The sequence below is a fragment of the Mesoplodon densirostris genome, chromosome 15 (genome assembly GCF_025265405.1).
Source record: "Mesoplodon densirostris isolate mMesDen1 chromosome 15, mMesDen1 primary haplotype, whole genome shotgun sequence".
NCBI classification, from domain to species: domain Eukaryota; kingdom Metazoa; phylum Chordata; class Mammalia; order Artiodactyla; family Ziphiidae; genus Mesoplodon; species Mesoplodon densirostris.
Genome location: NC_082675.1, coordinates 5,308,567 through 5,324,828, shown reverse-complemented (window position 1 = coordinate 5,324,828; position 16,262 = coordinate 5,308,567).

Sequence of the window (16,262 nt, the reverse complement as noted above, 5' to 3'; positions counted from 1 at the left end):
TTATATTCCAGTGGAAAAGATAAGCAACAAGTGAATTAATAAATCAAATAACGTATGAGAATGATACATGCTATGAAGAGGTAAAACAAGGCGAGTAAATAGATTTGTGGGTGGGGAGGGCTTCTTCAGATGGGGTGGTTGGAAAACGTCTCTGAGGAGGTGATATTTCAGGAGACACTGGAAAGATGAGAAGAGGCCAGGCATGTGATGATCTGGGGCAGAGAAAACAGCAAGTGCAAAGGCCCTGAGGTGAACACGCTTTTGGTGTGTTTAAGAAGGGAAGGAGAGCCAGCTGGCCAGCACACAGGGAGAGAGGAAGAGGACAGCAGGAGACGGGGTTGGAGAGACTTGAGAGGCTTCAAAGCCAGCAGTGGAGAATCTCACTTCCAGTCACTTTTTTTAAAAATTACGATTTCTTATTTATTTATCTTTGGCTGCATTGGGTCTTCGTTGCAGTGTGCGGGCTTCTCATTGTGGTGGCTCTCTTGTTGTGGAGCATGGGCTCCAGGTGTGCGGGCTTCAGTAGTTGTGGCTTGCAGGGTCTAGAGCACAGGCTCAGTAGTTGTGGTGCACGGGCTTAGCTGCTCCGCGGCATGTGGGATCTTCCCAGACCAGGGCTCGAACCCCTGTCCCCTGCATTGGCAGGTGGATTCTTAACCACTGTGCCACCAGGGAAGTCCCACTTCCAGTTGCTTTTAAGGAGTCACCTAAGATAACCTCCCTTTCTTTCTTTCTTTTTTTAAAAAATGTATTTATTTATTTTTGGCTGCATTGGGTCTTCGTTGCTGCGCGCGGGCTTTCTCTAGTTGCAGCGAGTGGGGGCTACTCTTCGCTGTGGTGCACAGGCTTCTCATTGCGGTGGCTTCTCTTGTTGTGGAGCATGGGCTCTAGGTGCTTGGGCTTCAGTAGTTGTGGCACATGGGCTCAGTAGTTTTGGCTCGCGGGCTCTAGAGCGCAGGCTCAGTAGTTGTGGCTCATGGGCCTAGTTGCTCCATGGCATATGGGATCTTCCCAGACCAGGGCTCAAACCCGTGTCTCCTGCATTGGCAGGTGGATTCTTAACCACTGCGCCACCAGGGAAGTCCCAGATAACCTCCCTTTCTTAAAGTCAACTGGACTATATAACATAACCTAATCACAGGAATAATCCAGGACTCAAATCCATCATATTCACAGTGCTGGGGATTATACAGGACCCAAATCTTAGAATTCTGGCTACCAAAGAGCGCATGGATGAATCCACCCCCCACCCCCCACCCCTCACTCTTCCTCGCCCATCGGAAGCCATTTCCCGGCCCCTGCCAGCCCAACCACATGTCCTTGTTGGCAGCTGCACCTTTTGTTTTCTGGTTGCTGGGAGTTACCTTCTTTGGTCCATGGTGTCTGCAAAGCCCCCAGTCTGGGCTATGGGTCTCCATTTGTGCCTTTTTAATAGCAGCACCATCCAACCCCAGGGCCTTTGCACTCCCTGTTCCCACTTCCTGAAAGGCTCACCTCACAGCACCCGTGTCTCACTCTTTTAAATATTTGCTCAGATGTTGCCTTTGCAGTGAAGCTTTTTCTGACTCCCTTCCCTTCCACTCTAAAAATACTTCTTTACCTGTTTTATTTCTCTTCTTTGCACTTATTTTCATCTGACCTGCTATATATTTTGCCAGTTTATTTGGTTTATAGTCTCTCTCCCCACGCTAGAAGGTCAGCTTCCCCTGAGCAGGGAAATTGGTCTGATTCTCTGTCCTGTCCCCAATGCCCACAACAGCGCCTGGCACAGAGTAGGGGCTCAATAAGTATTTGTCCAAAGAATGAGTGAGTGTGGGTTAAGGAGGACAGTTTTGACTTTCTTCATTTGTTTTTCCTTTTCCTTTTCCTTTTTTTGGCAAAACCTGAACAGGCACAAGTCCTCCTTCCCCAGGCAGCTTGTTATATAATCAGGACCTTCGTTCTGCAAGAAGCTGTCAGCACTGCTTCAAGCGGTTATACTTAGCGTTTTCAGCCTCCCATTTCAGCTGCATGAGCTCTCCCGAGGAGCCTTGGAAATTAGGCCTCGCTTCAACAGGGAGAGAGGGCTCCTGGCACCAGGCGAGGTGGCCCTGGGGGCTGACGGGGAGCTTGTGGGTGGTGGTGGCCAAGCAGCCCTGACCTCAAGATCAGCCCATGGCCAGTGTCATGCCCAGAACTTCCACCTCTAGGGATGGGAGGCGAGTTCTGTTCTGTAAATCACAAAGATAGGAGAAGCTGAGGGCCGGAGTGGAAAGAGAGTGATGGGGGTCAGATCTAAGCTCTGCCACTTGTTAGCTGTGTGTCCTTGAGTGCCCTCAAATATCCCAACGTCTCTGCGGATTCAGGCAACACAGCATCTCCAACTCGGAGACTCACTTGTTTTTCTGAAACCTGCAGCAGACATTAGCAAAAGCCAGGACACAAAACAGTGCCGACTGTCCTGGCAGGAGCACTCACACCCTGCCTGGGGACCTACCCAACGACAGCGGAAAGCATAAGCCTCTTTGAGAGCCTTCTCAGCCACTGGCGCACTCCTCAAATCCCAAGGAGTCGTGTGTATGAAGGCTCCTTCCGTGGCCAGTTTATTTGAGATCTACAGACTCAATCTCATTTATTTCATATATTCATTTTTAATATACACTCTCTGTTGTATGCAATTAATAAAAGATTTCCACTTCAGATTCGTTCATTATACATTATGAATTTGTGAATATCAAGGGGATGATTGCCATGAAATTTAGACGGTGTGGTTCCAAGGATGCTATACCCAGGGGGACTTTCGCCGCTGCATTTAATAAACTCGGTGGCATCCCCTGCCCCAGAACAGGTGCTGGGTCTGCCTGGGGGCCACCGCGGAGCTCAGTACTTTGGCATCTCTAACGCACATGAATTTTCCCGCCAGGTCCCTGCTTTCCCAGCCAATCAGTTTTTGTATGTGAGGTTCCATCATCCGTCCTAATAGCGCAGGTTGTTATTTCCTGTTCGAGTTCAACGTGGTGGAAAAGTTTAAGCAGTTCTCAGTAGTTAACTGTGTGACCAAGCTAGCAAGGCAACTCTTCTGAGAGGTGGTTGTGACCCAGAGATAGTGCTTTATCTCTCTGGCAGGCAACTCTGTGTCTTGACATCAGGAGTAGCTTTCTGACGAGATGGAGGAAGAGCAGTGTGGTGCCTAAGACAGGACTCTGGGGACAGCTGGGTCTTGGTTCAAACCCCAGCTCTGCTTTTTGAGTGACTTGGAGCAAACTGATTAAACCCCTGAGCCTCAGTTTCTTTATCTGTAAAATGGGGATAAAACCCCCCTCTGACTTTACTGGGATGGTTAAACGGTTTGTTACATTGGAAGGTCTTAATAAACAGTAAGACAAAGATGATCATATTCAACTGATCAGATATTGAAGGGCACGCATACCTGGGCACTTGAGCTAATAATGGCGGGTTTCCTCCTCTGGGGTAGGGTAATGACTGGACCTGAACATGCTGAAAATTTCATTAATGGTGCTCTGGTTTGTGTTTTTCTCTGCTTGTATGTTTAACCAAGACCTCCTGCCTTACTAACAGGCGTTGCTGTGAAAAATTGGGGTACTCCAGCTCTAGGGTTCAAAGTGCAGGACTTGCTCAACGCAAATATGCTTAAGGAAATGCAACCACATTTAAAATTCTTTTTTTACACACTTAAAAGCATAAGCATGCCTTCACCTCCGTCTTCTGCCTGCTGAAGGAACGGGCATTTGGGGATCGCACGGGTGAGGCGGAAGCCCCCTCATCAACAGAGCAGCGTCCTTTCCTGGTCTGTTTTTCACACGGAATCCACCTGCAGTGGACATCTGTCCTTTGATTCTCTATGTACCCATCTTCTGAAAACAGCACCTTGGCTCTTCTAGGGAAACTCACCTCTCCCCACCATGGGGGTGCAGTTTGGGCAAGCTGATGCCCCTCCCAGCTCCACGGTTGGACACACGACTCAGGCCTGGCCAATTAGCATATCCCATCCCCTTGGGCACAGTGACTGGTCCAGGAATAGGCATGTGACCTCACTGTGGCCAATGATATTTCTTTCCTGCCATTATGCTGACATAGAATCCTGGAACCAGCCAAGCCTGAAGCCATGGACGCTTTGACTGTGTGAGCCAATAAATCCCTTTTAACTTAAGCTTGTGTCATTGTAAAATGTAACACTGCTCTGAGCCCTATGGTCTCAAGAAATCTCTTGGCCCTTTGCAGGCTAAATGCAGTGATTTGACAAGACAATCAATTCCAACTTGGTTTCTCTAAGAGTAGGACCACATCCACCAAGCACTGGTCTCGTTTTTCCATTGATGTTTCCACAGTTCCACCCCAGCCTGTCCTGTGTTGAAGGACACACATCCTGTCCTGTGTTGAATCATTTACTGTACCTTCGCGGAGCTGCTGTGCTTTGAAAACCTGAGAAGCTAATTAACATTAATCCTGGCGTGGTACTAAATACTCTCTAATTTTCCCACGGGAAGCTCCCCTAGACAAAGTCTAAAGAATAAATATAATTTGTGAGAGAAACAAAAAATATTTAAAAGTGTACACAGGCATACATGGTCAGGAGAAAGAACTACACAGACAGGACAAGCCCAGTATTTTCCTGACACTGGTACCATATCATCCCTCCCACACAGATTTGACCAAAGGGGAGCGGCTTAAAAAATATGATAATGAGTGATGATAACATTGCAACTAGTGGTGATTTCACTAAATTTCTAAATTTCATGGCTACCATCTCCTGGATATTTACAAATTCACAATGTATAAAGAACGAATCTAAAGGGGAAATCTTTCATTAATTGCATACACCAGAGAATGTATATTAAAAATGAATTAAATAAAACAAACAAGGTTGAATTTGTAGACCTCAAATCCAGATTTGAGCAAATGGGCACCGCCACAAACTCATAGGAATTTAAATGAGTGCAACTTTCCCGAGAGGCACTTGATGTGAAAATCCTTCAACTGCACAGGTTTTCATTTGACAATTTGTTTTTTAGGATTACATCCTGAAGAGGTAATTATGAGCATGTATAAAGGTGTAGGAGTGAGACTGTTGCTTTTGAACAGTGAAAAATTGTAAATGACCTCAAATGTTAGCCACGTGAAAATTGGTTAAACAAATGATGGCATTTCCAATGATAGGATTGCACACGTTAAAACTGTCATGTAGAAAAATGTTTAAATGGCATGGAAAGATGTTCATAATGTATAATTAAGTGCAAAGAGCAAGTTAAGACAATACTTGCCATGTGAGCCCATTTTAAATAAATTAGTGGGAAAAACATTAAGATATTAGGAGTGGTTATCTCTGGGGGCGGGTTATGATTTTTCAATCCTCGTATCTTTGAGTTTCTGCCAGGAACACATAATTTGAAAAATAATTTAACCCTCACAAAGTCACAAAGGAAATACAATTTTCTGTATTTTTTCTACCATTTGACTTAAGTTATTGTGTTGAGTGGTAAGTGGATATCAGTCTATTTGGGTTTTTCCTGACTTTATCAATTAGGCTTTTGGCTGCAAGTAATGGATGTCCAAATAGCAGTTCTTAAATGATCCAGTTTATCATATCATCTCAATGAACTGGAAGTCTGCAGGCAGCTCTTCTGGGGCTGACACTGTGGCTCAAGGGTTGTCAGGAGCTCTCTGTCTTTCTACTCTGCCATCTGTAGTTGGTGGTGGGTACTGCCGTTCCTCAAGGTCAAAAGAGGCTGCCAGAGCCCTCCTATCACACCTTCACTCTACAAGACACCAAGAAGAAGGAAGGAAGTGTAGAGAAAAAGGGCCCTTTGCCTCTTTCATCTGATCAGGGAGAGCAGTCTTCCCACAACTCTCCTTTACATCTCATTGGTCAACACTGGGATGTCATATGCCTCAGTCAGAAGAGTCCCTGGTATGAGGCTTTGTGGTTGGCTGAGACCTATGAGAATCCATACCCCTGCTCCCAGGGCTGGACACACTGCCACTTAAACCAACTGGGAGTCTGTTGAGAAGGAAGATAGGGCTATGCTGAGTTTCTGGGGGTCCTGGATTGTGCTGGGGCAACAGTGGTTGGAGGAGGTGAAACCCATCCTTCTCAGGGGCTAATGGATCCTGGAGTCAGACTGCCTGGGGCCAAATCTGATTCGGCCACTCCCTGCTGGCAGTGTGACCATAGGCAACTTGTTTAATCCCTCTGTGCCTCAGTGTCTTCAATCAGAAAACAAATGGATGGTAGTGAGTTAAAACATGTCAGCCCCAAAGAATGGACAACAGGTGTTGCAACAAAAACTTGGACACAAGTGTTTACAGCGGCACTATTCATAACAGCCAAGGGGTGGAAACAACCCAAATATCCAATAACAGCTGAAGGGGTAAACAAAGGTGTCATATCCACACAATGGAATATTATTCAGCTATAAAAAGGAATGAAGTACTGATCCATACTACAGTGTGGACGGACCTTGAAAGCAAGTGCCAGAAAGCCAGACACAAAAGATCACATATTGTGTGCTCCCTTTTATATAAAATGTCCAGGATAGGTCAATCCATAGAGACAGACAGCAGGTGGTTGCCACGGGCTGAGGGAGGGGAGAGTAGCTGGGTACAGGGGGTTTGTTTTGGGTGATGAGAAAGTTCTGGAACTGGATATAAGTGATGACTGCACAGCATCGTAAATGTACTAAATGCCACTGAATTGGACACTTTAAAATGGTTAAAAGGGACGAAGGACAGTAGATTAAGGGCTGAGCCCAGGGAGGCTGCAGAAGCCCTGATGAGCATGTGAAAATGGAGAACAGAAGGGCCTGGAGTTCACTTTCAGGTAGTGCCCCAGAGGGTGGGGAGACCCCCGGGAAGCATGACATCCTACCTAGAGTGTTTATGCAGAAAGCACCCTAAACAGCTCCCCCTGTAACTTCCAGCATGGACTGGAAGCAATAGAAAGTTCCTTGGAGGCCCAGGAGCAGTGATGGGAGTGGGTGTGAGAAAGGTACCAGAGGGGTGGGATTTTTTAGCCAGATTAAAGATGCTAGGGTAGGGACTTCCCTGGTGGTCCAGTGGCTAAGGCTCTGAGCTCCCAATGTAGGCGGCTGGGGTTCCATCCCTGGTCGGGGAACTAGATCCCATATGCCGCAACTAAGAGTTCACATGCTGCAACTAAAGGATCCCGTGTGCTGCAACTAAGACCCTTTGCAGCCAAATAAATAAATAGTTTTTAAACTTTTGAAAAATAAAGATGCTAGGGCAAAACAAAGACTCATCAGGAGGAAGGACGTGGTATTTAACACCTGCCGGGCAGGGACTGCTCGAGGTGCTTTGCATGGTTTGTTTTAATTGTCGTAAAACATACATAACATAAAATTTACCGTTTTAACCTTTTTTTTTTTTTTTTTTGCGGTACGCGGACCTCTCACTGTTGTGGCCTCTCCCGTTGCGGAGCACAGGCTCCGGACGCGCAGGCTCAGCGGCCATGGCTCACGGGCCCAGCCGCTCCGCGACATGTGGGGTCTTCCCAGACCGGGGCACGAACCCGTGTCCCCTGCATCGACAGGTGGACTCTCAACCACTGCGCCACCAGGGAAGCCCCTTGACCACTATTTATGGCACATTCCCCTTGTGCTCAGCACCGTTCTTGGCACCAGCCATTTGGTGAACAAGACAGGGGCAGTGGAAGAGACCAGCAGTCAAGAAGTTTCTTCCTGTACACATGATGCCAGTAGTATCTGTTATGCAGAAAAATTAACTGGGGAAAGGGGACAGAGAGAGATGGGGTACTTGAGGCCCTGGGTCCCCAGAAAGGTTGTCAGAAATGGGCACCCTTCCTTCCATCACTGGTTCAGATATCCAGGAATGGTATCATTCTTGATTTCCTATATAAGCGCGTTTGATAGCTTTTTAATTTAATTTAATTTATTTATTTTTGGCTGCATTGGGTCTTCGTCGCTGTGCGGGCTTTCTCTAGTTGTGGCGAGCGGGGGCTACTCTTCGTTGATGTTTGCGGCCTTCTCATTGTGGTGGCTTCTCTTGTTGCGGAGCACAGGCTCTAGGCACACAGGCTTCGGTAGTTGTGGCACGCCGGCTCAGTAGTTGTGGCTCACGGGCTCTAGAGCGCAGGCTCAGTAGTTGTGGCTCTCGGGCTTAGTTGCTCCGCAGCATGTGGGATCTTCCTGGACTAGGGCTCGAACCAGTGTCCCCAGCATTGGCAGGCGGATTCTTAGTCACTGCGCCACCAGGGAAGCCCCGATCGCTTTTTTGAGAGGCTCCCCTGCCCCACCACTTACGGGATGGCGGAGACGTGGTTGAGTCGATTCTGTTCCCTGGAGAGAATGCCAGCGACGGTTCAGGTAACCGTGAGCATTTGCATTGGAAAACGAAGACAGTCCCTCTTTGCAAAGAACATCTCGACTAGTGAGTCCAACGCGAGTTGGAAACGTTGGAGGTGCAAAGGATACGGGGTCTTTTAAAGCTTCTCCGAGTTGGGGGAGGTGGGGAAATCTCTGCTTAGTGCCCCCATTGCCCCCGACCTCTCCAGTCTTTCTTCCGCTGCTCAGGCCAGGCCCGCAGTGCCAGCGACAGCCACGAGATGGCAATGTCGCTCTACGCTTGTTGCCCGGCGGGCGCGTGGGCTGAGCTGGAGCAGAGCGGGGTGGGGGGGGGGCGGGGAAGGGCGCCAGAGGGCCCGCGTTGTGTGCGGCTGCCTGGTGGGTAGGCGGTGGTGGGACTTGGGGGAGCCTAGCCCGGAGGAGAGGGCCTTGCGCCGGGGGCCGAGGCTGGCTCCTAGTTGGATTTGCCTCCCCACATTTACAGAACGTAGGGCAGGACCATTCCTGGCCTCAGTTTCCCCATCTGTACACAAGGGGAGAGTTTGAACTGTGTAATTCTTATGATCCTGCCCCAAGCTCTGAGGCCAGCAGGCTGGGGGTGAGATTCCGGGATTTGCTGGGTGGGGGGATGGGGTGGGAGGCCTGGGATCTCCTAGGTCGCTACCGCCAGTCCCTCCCGCCTTGCCTGAGCACCTTCAGGATCCAGGAAGGCCTTTTCTGCTCAGCATAACCCCTGAAACACTCCCATTAGATAGAGACTCAGGGGCCTGATTAATATGCAGAAATTCTCACCCAACCGCGGGATAGGCTGAGGCAGGGCTGGAGTTCTCATCTCTACCGACGTATGAGCTCAGAGAGGGTTAGGTGCTTGTCCAAAGTCACACAGCCCGGGCGTGGAAAAGCCACCTTCAAAACCAGATCCTTCTTCTCAGCCTCTGGTTCCACCATCGTCAGCCTGGATCAGGGAGTGGGGGAACCGTGTCTACCTCAGCTCCTGAACAGCAGGACTTAGAACAATACGTGAGCGGGGCTCCAGAGGGAGTGGGCTGTGTGGAGGAGTCTGTTTTAGGTGGTGTGGTCTGGAAAGGCCTTTCTGAGGAGGCGGCATTTGAGCTGAGATCTGAAGGGAGAAGAGGCCGCGGCGGGAAGACCCCGGAAGGCTGGGCCAAGAGTAGGAGACAGCGTAGAGGTGGGAAGAGGGTGAGCCCAGGATCCTCCGGGAGGCGGGCCGGCTGGGGTGCAGACGCGGGCGGGTGGCTCAGTGGGGTGCGACGGGGTGGTCCTGAGTGGGCGGAGGCAGGCGATCACTGTCTGTCGTCACTGGATACCATGTGACCCTTGGCCTGGGGACTCACTGGACCCATTCAACCCCTCCCCATGCACCCCTGCTAGAAAACGACTTCTCCTCCTTGGCCACAGCCCCTCCCCCAACCCTGCTGCCTAGTCAAGATGCCTGGGGCATCTTGATATACACACCGTGGGTCACTCCTGCCTTGTGCCCTTGCGGTGGCTGTCCCTCGAGATCCCTTGAGTTTGGGTTTTCCCCTCTTCTGAGCTAGAGAACTCGCCCCTACCATCACCCCACACGGGCCTGGCACACAGTAGGTGCTCCGCTCAGCAAATACTTATGAATGAATAAGTGGGAAAGAGAAGAGGTGGCTTTGGCAGCTGGGCACGCAGGATCCCAAGAAAGGCCTGGCAGCATCTCGCGGGAGACGGTCACAGAGAGGGGACAGGCGGGCCCCGTGCAAGGCCACCCCAGTCCCAAGGAGACCGCCCACCATCCAGCCTGTCATGTGGCTCTCCCTGCATCCCAGCCTCTGAGCCCAAAGGGGGCTCAGCCAGGGCATGGGTTCCTTGCATAGGGAGTCTGTTAGTTTATGGGAAAAATCCCTTTCTGTCTCGCAATCAACCTGGGCCTGAGACTGGCCACCTGCCCCTAGTTCTTTCTTCGTTCTTTTATCTAGGAAGAGCTGAGTACCGCCTCTGCTAATGAGCTTGTCTGTACTCATGATGCCCTGTCCGAAACCCCCCTCCAACCTCTCCTTGCCCGCTGGGAGGGGCAGAGGATGGTTCTGATGTGCGCGCTGGGCCCACAGAGGAACACCAGATACATAATAATCATGACCGTCATGATGAGAATGATAATGTGGACAGCGGATCCCTTTACATGAGCTCTTACTTCATAGATCAGGGGCTTTACATACGTGTTCTGGGACACCAGGCAGATGCTGCAATGGCTTCCATTTCTCAGATGGGGAGACTGAGGCTGGGGAGGTTAAATGACTCCCTCCAGGGCACAGCTAGAGTGGCAGAGCCGGGATTCTCTGCCAAGACTCCATGACTCTGAAGTCTTCCCCAAATTTGTCTTTGCATCACCCTCCGTACGCTGCCTTATTGACTGTTTCCAAAGAGTTTGACCCACTGTTTTCACGGAAAACCGAGACTCTGGAGCCAGTGGCCGTTATGATGGGGCTCGGGGCAGAGCAAAGACTCCGACGCAGGTGGACCCCCCCCCCCCCACCGCCAGGTCCCCGCTCTTCCGGCTGTGGGGCAACTTTCAAGGCATCTGAGGCCTGCGGGCGGTGTCCGCACTTGCGCCCAGCATGCTTCATCAATTTTGTTTCGCTCCCGTGGCCTAGCCCGGGTTGGGGGTTGGGACGCCCGGGGGAGGGGGGGGGAATCTAGGACTTCCGGAAAACGGGTACTGTGGCCCCCGCCGAGGCCCTGCCCACAGGCTGGAGGAATCCGACCACCCGGTCCCCATCCCCGCCTCTGTTACACCCCCGCGCGGTCGTTGTTTGATCCCGCGCCGCCGGGAACTCGTTCCGGGGACCGCTCTGGCCCGCGCCCCTCCCTCCGCGCGCTCTTAGGGCCTGCGAGAAATGGGCAGGCGTGGCCTCTCGCTCGGGTAAAGAAGGGCCCCCGAGGGTCTCCGCTTCTCGCCACCCGTGGGGCGCCATCCCTGAGGCGCCATCGGTCTCGCTCAGGACCACTGACCGCGCCCAGCCAGCGCGCCCAGCCCCGATCCTAGGGCTCTGTAGGAGCTCCTCAGGTAGCCCCCGACTCCCGGAGGCCACCCCTGTCCTCCCCTCCCCACAGGCACCCCCAGGCTGTGCCAGATGTACCCCAGGACCTCTGGGCTGCGCTCCGTCTCCCGGTCCCCGTACCCCGCAGACACCGCCGCTCCAGACGTCGCTGCCCCATTCCGAGAACCCTCCCCGTCTCCCTCATCCCGCGACCTTGGGAACTCCCGCCTACGGCCCGAACGCGCCCGGATCTGTCCGCACTTTGCCCCGTAGGTCATCCGTCCGGCGGTCCCGGTCCCCGCCAACGCCCTGACCACCCCCGCAGGGCTCCCCAGGCCTCTGCGGCCAGGCGCCCTCCCCCGGGGACGCCGGGAAGTGGCACGTCCCGCCGCCTATCGCCGGGCGGCCGCCTGGTGCCCCGTCTCCCGGCGGCGGGCCCCTCCCCCGGCCTCCCCGGCCCCTCCCCCCTCCCGCCTCGCCTCCCTCCTCCCCGGCGCTCGCGCGCTCGCTCACTCTCTCGCTGGCTCGAGGGGCGGCCAGCAGCTGGCGCGGGCAGAGGCGGCGGCGGCGCGACCGGGATGGGACGGGCGCCCGGGCGCGGGAGCCGCGGCGGCGGCCGCGGCGGGGGCCGAGCAAGTCGGGCCAAGTGCGGGGCCGCCGGCCAGGCCGCCAGGCGCTGAGCCCCCGCGGCCCCCGGCTCCCCGGCCGCGCACGGCCGAGCCCGAGAGAGCGCGCTGAGGCGCAGCCCGGGAAGCGCCGCCAGCGCCGGCCGCCTGCGTCTGGGGAAGAGCGGCGCCCTGGGAGCGAGGCATGCCCGGCGCCCGAGCGTAGCCGCGGGGGCCGCTCCCGGGAGCCGCGGGCCGGGCCCACCGCGCGCCGAGGACCATGCCGCCCCCGGGCCGGGCACCGCCGCTCGGGCTCCTGCTGGCGCTGACGGCGCTCCAGTGCCCAGGTAACGCGCGTCCCCAGACCCCATCCCCGACCCCGGTCGCCGCGCATAAAGTTGGCTCCCTCACGGGGCGGCCACCTCCTTCTGAAGTCCCCGGTAGCTTGCGTCTCCCGGACTTGCACAGATCTGGGGAGACTCTGGGAACCCAGGGGTCTCCAGCCCGTACCCCTGTGCCCAACGCGAGAGCCCGCCCGCCTTCCTCCCCAAACCTCCAGCTCCCCTGCGGATCCGTTCAGGGCGCAAGGGGGCCAACCGGCCGGGTGCGCTCAGCCTCACCAGGCGGGTTCCAGAAACCGAGTCCCCTCCCCGCCCCGCCTTGGGGCAGCGTCCCCCAGGACCCGGTTCCCGCGGCGGTTTTGCGGTGGCAGGGAGTCGGTGGGCCCTTTCTGCCGGTTTCCTGATGCCCGCGGACGCACCGCCGGCTTTCCCGGGACACTTGCGGGGCCCCACCTTGAGGTCGCCTCGGTTGGAGCCGTCTGGCTGGTCCGCAGCCCCTCCCCACCCTCCTGCTTTTACATCCCTGCCGAAGGTGCCCCCTCCCCAAGTGGCCTCCCTTTGGCTGCTGCGTAGCCCGCTGCTCGCCTCCTGTAAACGCGGGCTACCCCAGCGCCCTGACCCTAGGGTGGCCAGGCAGTTCAGGGCGCGCAGGGCCGCCTGGAACGTGGTACTGGCCAGAGCCATTGCTTGGGTACCGTGGAGCCGGGCTCCCCGCTGGCACCGGCGCAGCTGTCGCCGAAACCTAGCGAGTGGGAAAGGCAAAATAGTCAGGTATTTTGGGTCTCCGCTGGAGTTTGGAAAGCTTTCTACCACCTTGGTGTGGCTACACGGTGGTCCTAGAGGATGTTTATCCTAAAATGCCAGTTCCTCCCCTCCTCCCACCCCAAGCCGCGGAGAAAATTCTAAAGGCTCAGAGGAACCGGGAACAGTCACCAGCAACATTCATGTGCATTTGGAGAGCTCGGTTCTCCAAACCTGTTAACATCAGGACCTGTGGTTTGGGAGCAGGTAGCTTTTGCTTGAGAAGATTCTTCTCGTCTTCTTAATAAACAAACCACACAGCCACCCAGAACGCAGCAGCAAAATACAACTGTAACTTTTCAGCTTTAACTGTCTTGGAGGGTTGCAGCTAGGAGCAGACCTTGTATGCCAACTTAATGTGTGATGTATTTGCGTGGAAAAAGTAAATACTGTCTTCCTTCCAGATGCCCTTAAGTGACCCAAAATATTTAATAAAACCTTCCACTCGGAGAAAGCCTTTTGTCAGAGACATCCATCGGCATTCAGCTTTGGCTCAATTTAGAGAGCGGTGTTGGGCTTGACGTGGATGAATCTTTAATCTGCTTGGCTAATAAGCAGCTCTGATAGCTGTTTTGCTCTCCGCGTTGCTGGGGTCGAGGCTGTTTCCTCTTAGCTGAAGCCCTGGAGCCCGTTCCCCAAAGTGCACAGTCCCTTGGACTGGAAAATTGCAGTTTTGTCTTGATTTTGTCCCTGCACGGGGGTCAGTGCTCCTAAGTTAATATCAAAAATCTCTCAGAGAAGCTGCCTGCCTAGTGCTTTGTTAAGGGAACATTTGAACCCTCCGTTCCCCCCTTCCCTAGCAACAGAATAGCTTGTGCCTGGCTCTGGGCGGCCCAGTCCTGGTTGGGAAGGTATGCCATCCCTGAAACCTGGTGCTGGCCCAGCTCCTGAGTCTCCCCGGGAGGGTCTCAGCTGGGCAGCTCATTCTGGCAGGTGCTGCTAGAGCAGAGTCCCCAGTGCCGTCGCCAGGTCCTTGAGAGCACATGTAAGCCTTTCACCGGTCCCCACCAGGGACACAAAGAGACGACAGTTTGATAACTCTATATTTAGCACCAGTTAGGAGAGCTGGGGGATAAAAAAAAACAGGGCTGAAATTCCTGAAAGGTACTTAACTGCCTGCTGTTGGTTGAAAGGTTCGGAGGAATTAGCTAGAGCATCCTTCAGAGCTGGTTGGATTTTCTGGGTAATTTCTGGCATGATTTCCCGACCACGTTTGGCTGAGGCTCCCAGAGAGGGGCTGGAAGAGTTCAGAGGCGAGGAAGGACGCGATCTCTCCCCCATCACACACAGGGACTGTCTGCTTTGTGCCCCCTCCCCCCTCCCGCGTGGGTAGCTGCCATGGTAAAGAGTGTGGTGGGTGTATTTCTTTCAGCCTTGCAAGCGCTTAAACATATGGAACTGTACTTGGTAAGAGTCAGCACAAATCCCCCAGCTTGGCGACTAGGGGGCCCCTATTATTCAAGCCACTTTTGTGCCTGCTCTGGCTTTGCAAATCAGCGGCGCTTTACTGTCCCTGCTGGGGAAAATGGACGCGCCTTGCTCCATTGACCCATTATGCTCAGGGTCTATAAAGTCAGGGTGGGTGGAGAGCCCCCGACAGAGGGTCCTTGTGAGTGGCAGAGCCTGCTAGTTGGAGGTGGGGGGAGACTTTGGCTTCAAGGCAGAGATGCTCTTAGCCGTGCCTGGCACCTTGGCGTGGTGTGTGGTATATTTCTTTCTCGTTACAACAGTGATGTGTGTGTGGGGTGCCCATGGGTGATGTTTCTTCTCAGAGAGGTGGCACTGGGGTTGGCGGGGAGCCGTGTACCAATGCGGTCGCCTCCCCCCGGGTGATTTAATGGCCAGACCGTGGAGGTTCCCAGAGTAAATCATTTCGTCCCCGCCCCGCCCCCGCCCTGGATGCAGGAAACTTGGGAGGCATGAGGCTTCTGCATGAGCTGCGATGCTTGAAGCCAGTAATGAGCGTGGTGGTTGCCATGGTCCAAGGGAGCACAAGAAAGCCCTCGCTTGTGGGTGGGTGTGAAGTCGGGGAGGGTGGTCTCTGGGTCAGCAAAGCCTTTGCAGCGGGCTTGTGCCCCCTGCGTTGTGTGCGGATGGGCACCTCCTTTCTACTCTCCTGACTCAGAAATTGAATGGGGATGGAGAGGGTGCATTTCCCTTCGAAGAGACGGGATTCAGCAGATGCATCGCCTCCCATCACCGTGGGGAGACGGAGGCACCCTGGCACGAAAGGCAGCATCATGGGGCGGTCGTGGTACCACCACCCCTTCCCCAGAGTAAGTGAGTGGACTTGGAGAGCAAGACGTGTCTTAAAGCATCTCCTCCAACAGCTCCCCCTGCAGGTGGCAGAGGAGACTCGGGGATGGGAAGTGACTCGCTCAGGGTCACACCGTGAATTGGTGTCAGATTGGGGCTCGTGGCTCTCACAATTTCTCCGTTTTTTAAAAACTCCTTGCCCAGGACTTTCTCACCCTACACAGTGGAGCCTTTCTGGTCAAGGAGTTCTACTGTCTGGTCCTTTAGAGGACTGTGACTTCATTTAAGGAGCCCAAGGTCAAGAGACAGACAGCCACTGGGGGTGGCTAAAATAGCAAATGTCAACTCAGAAAGGCAGGTAGCAAATCATCACGATGATGATGATGATGGTGATGTGATGGTGATGATGGTGGTGATGATGGTGATGTGATAGTGATGTGATGGTGATGATGATGGTGATGGTGATGGTGATGGTGATGGTGATGGTGATGGTGATGGTGATGGTGATGATGGTGATGTGATAGTGATGATGGTGATGTGGTAGTGATGTGATGATGGTGATGATGATGGTGATGTGATGGTGATGATGATGGTGATGATGGTGATATGATAGTGATGTGATGGTGATGATGGTGGTGATGATGGTGATGTGATGGTGATGTGATGGTGATGATGGTGATGTGATGATGGTGATGATGGTGATGTGATGGTGATGTGATGGTGATGATGGTGATGTGATGGTAATCGTGATGGCAATGATGATGGTGATGATGATGGTGATGATGATGGTGATGTGATGATGGTGATGATGGTGATGGTGGTGATGATGGTGATGTGATGGTGATGATGGTGATGATGGTGGTGATAATGGTGATGTGATGGTGATGTGATGGTAATGGTGATGGTGATGAT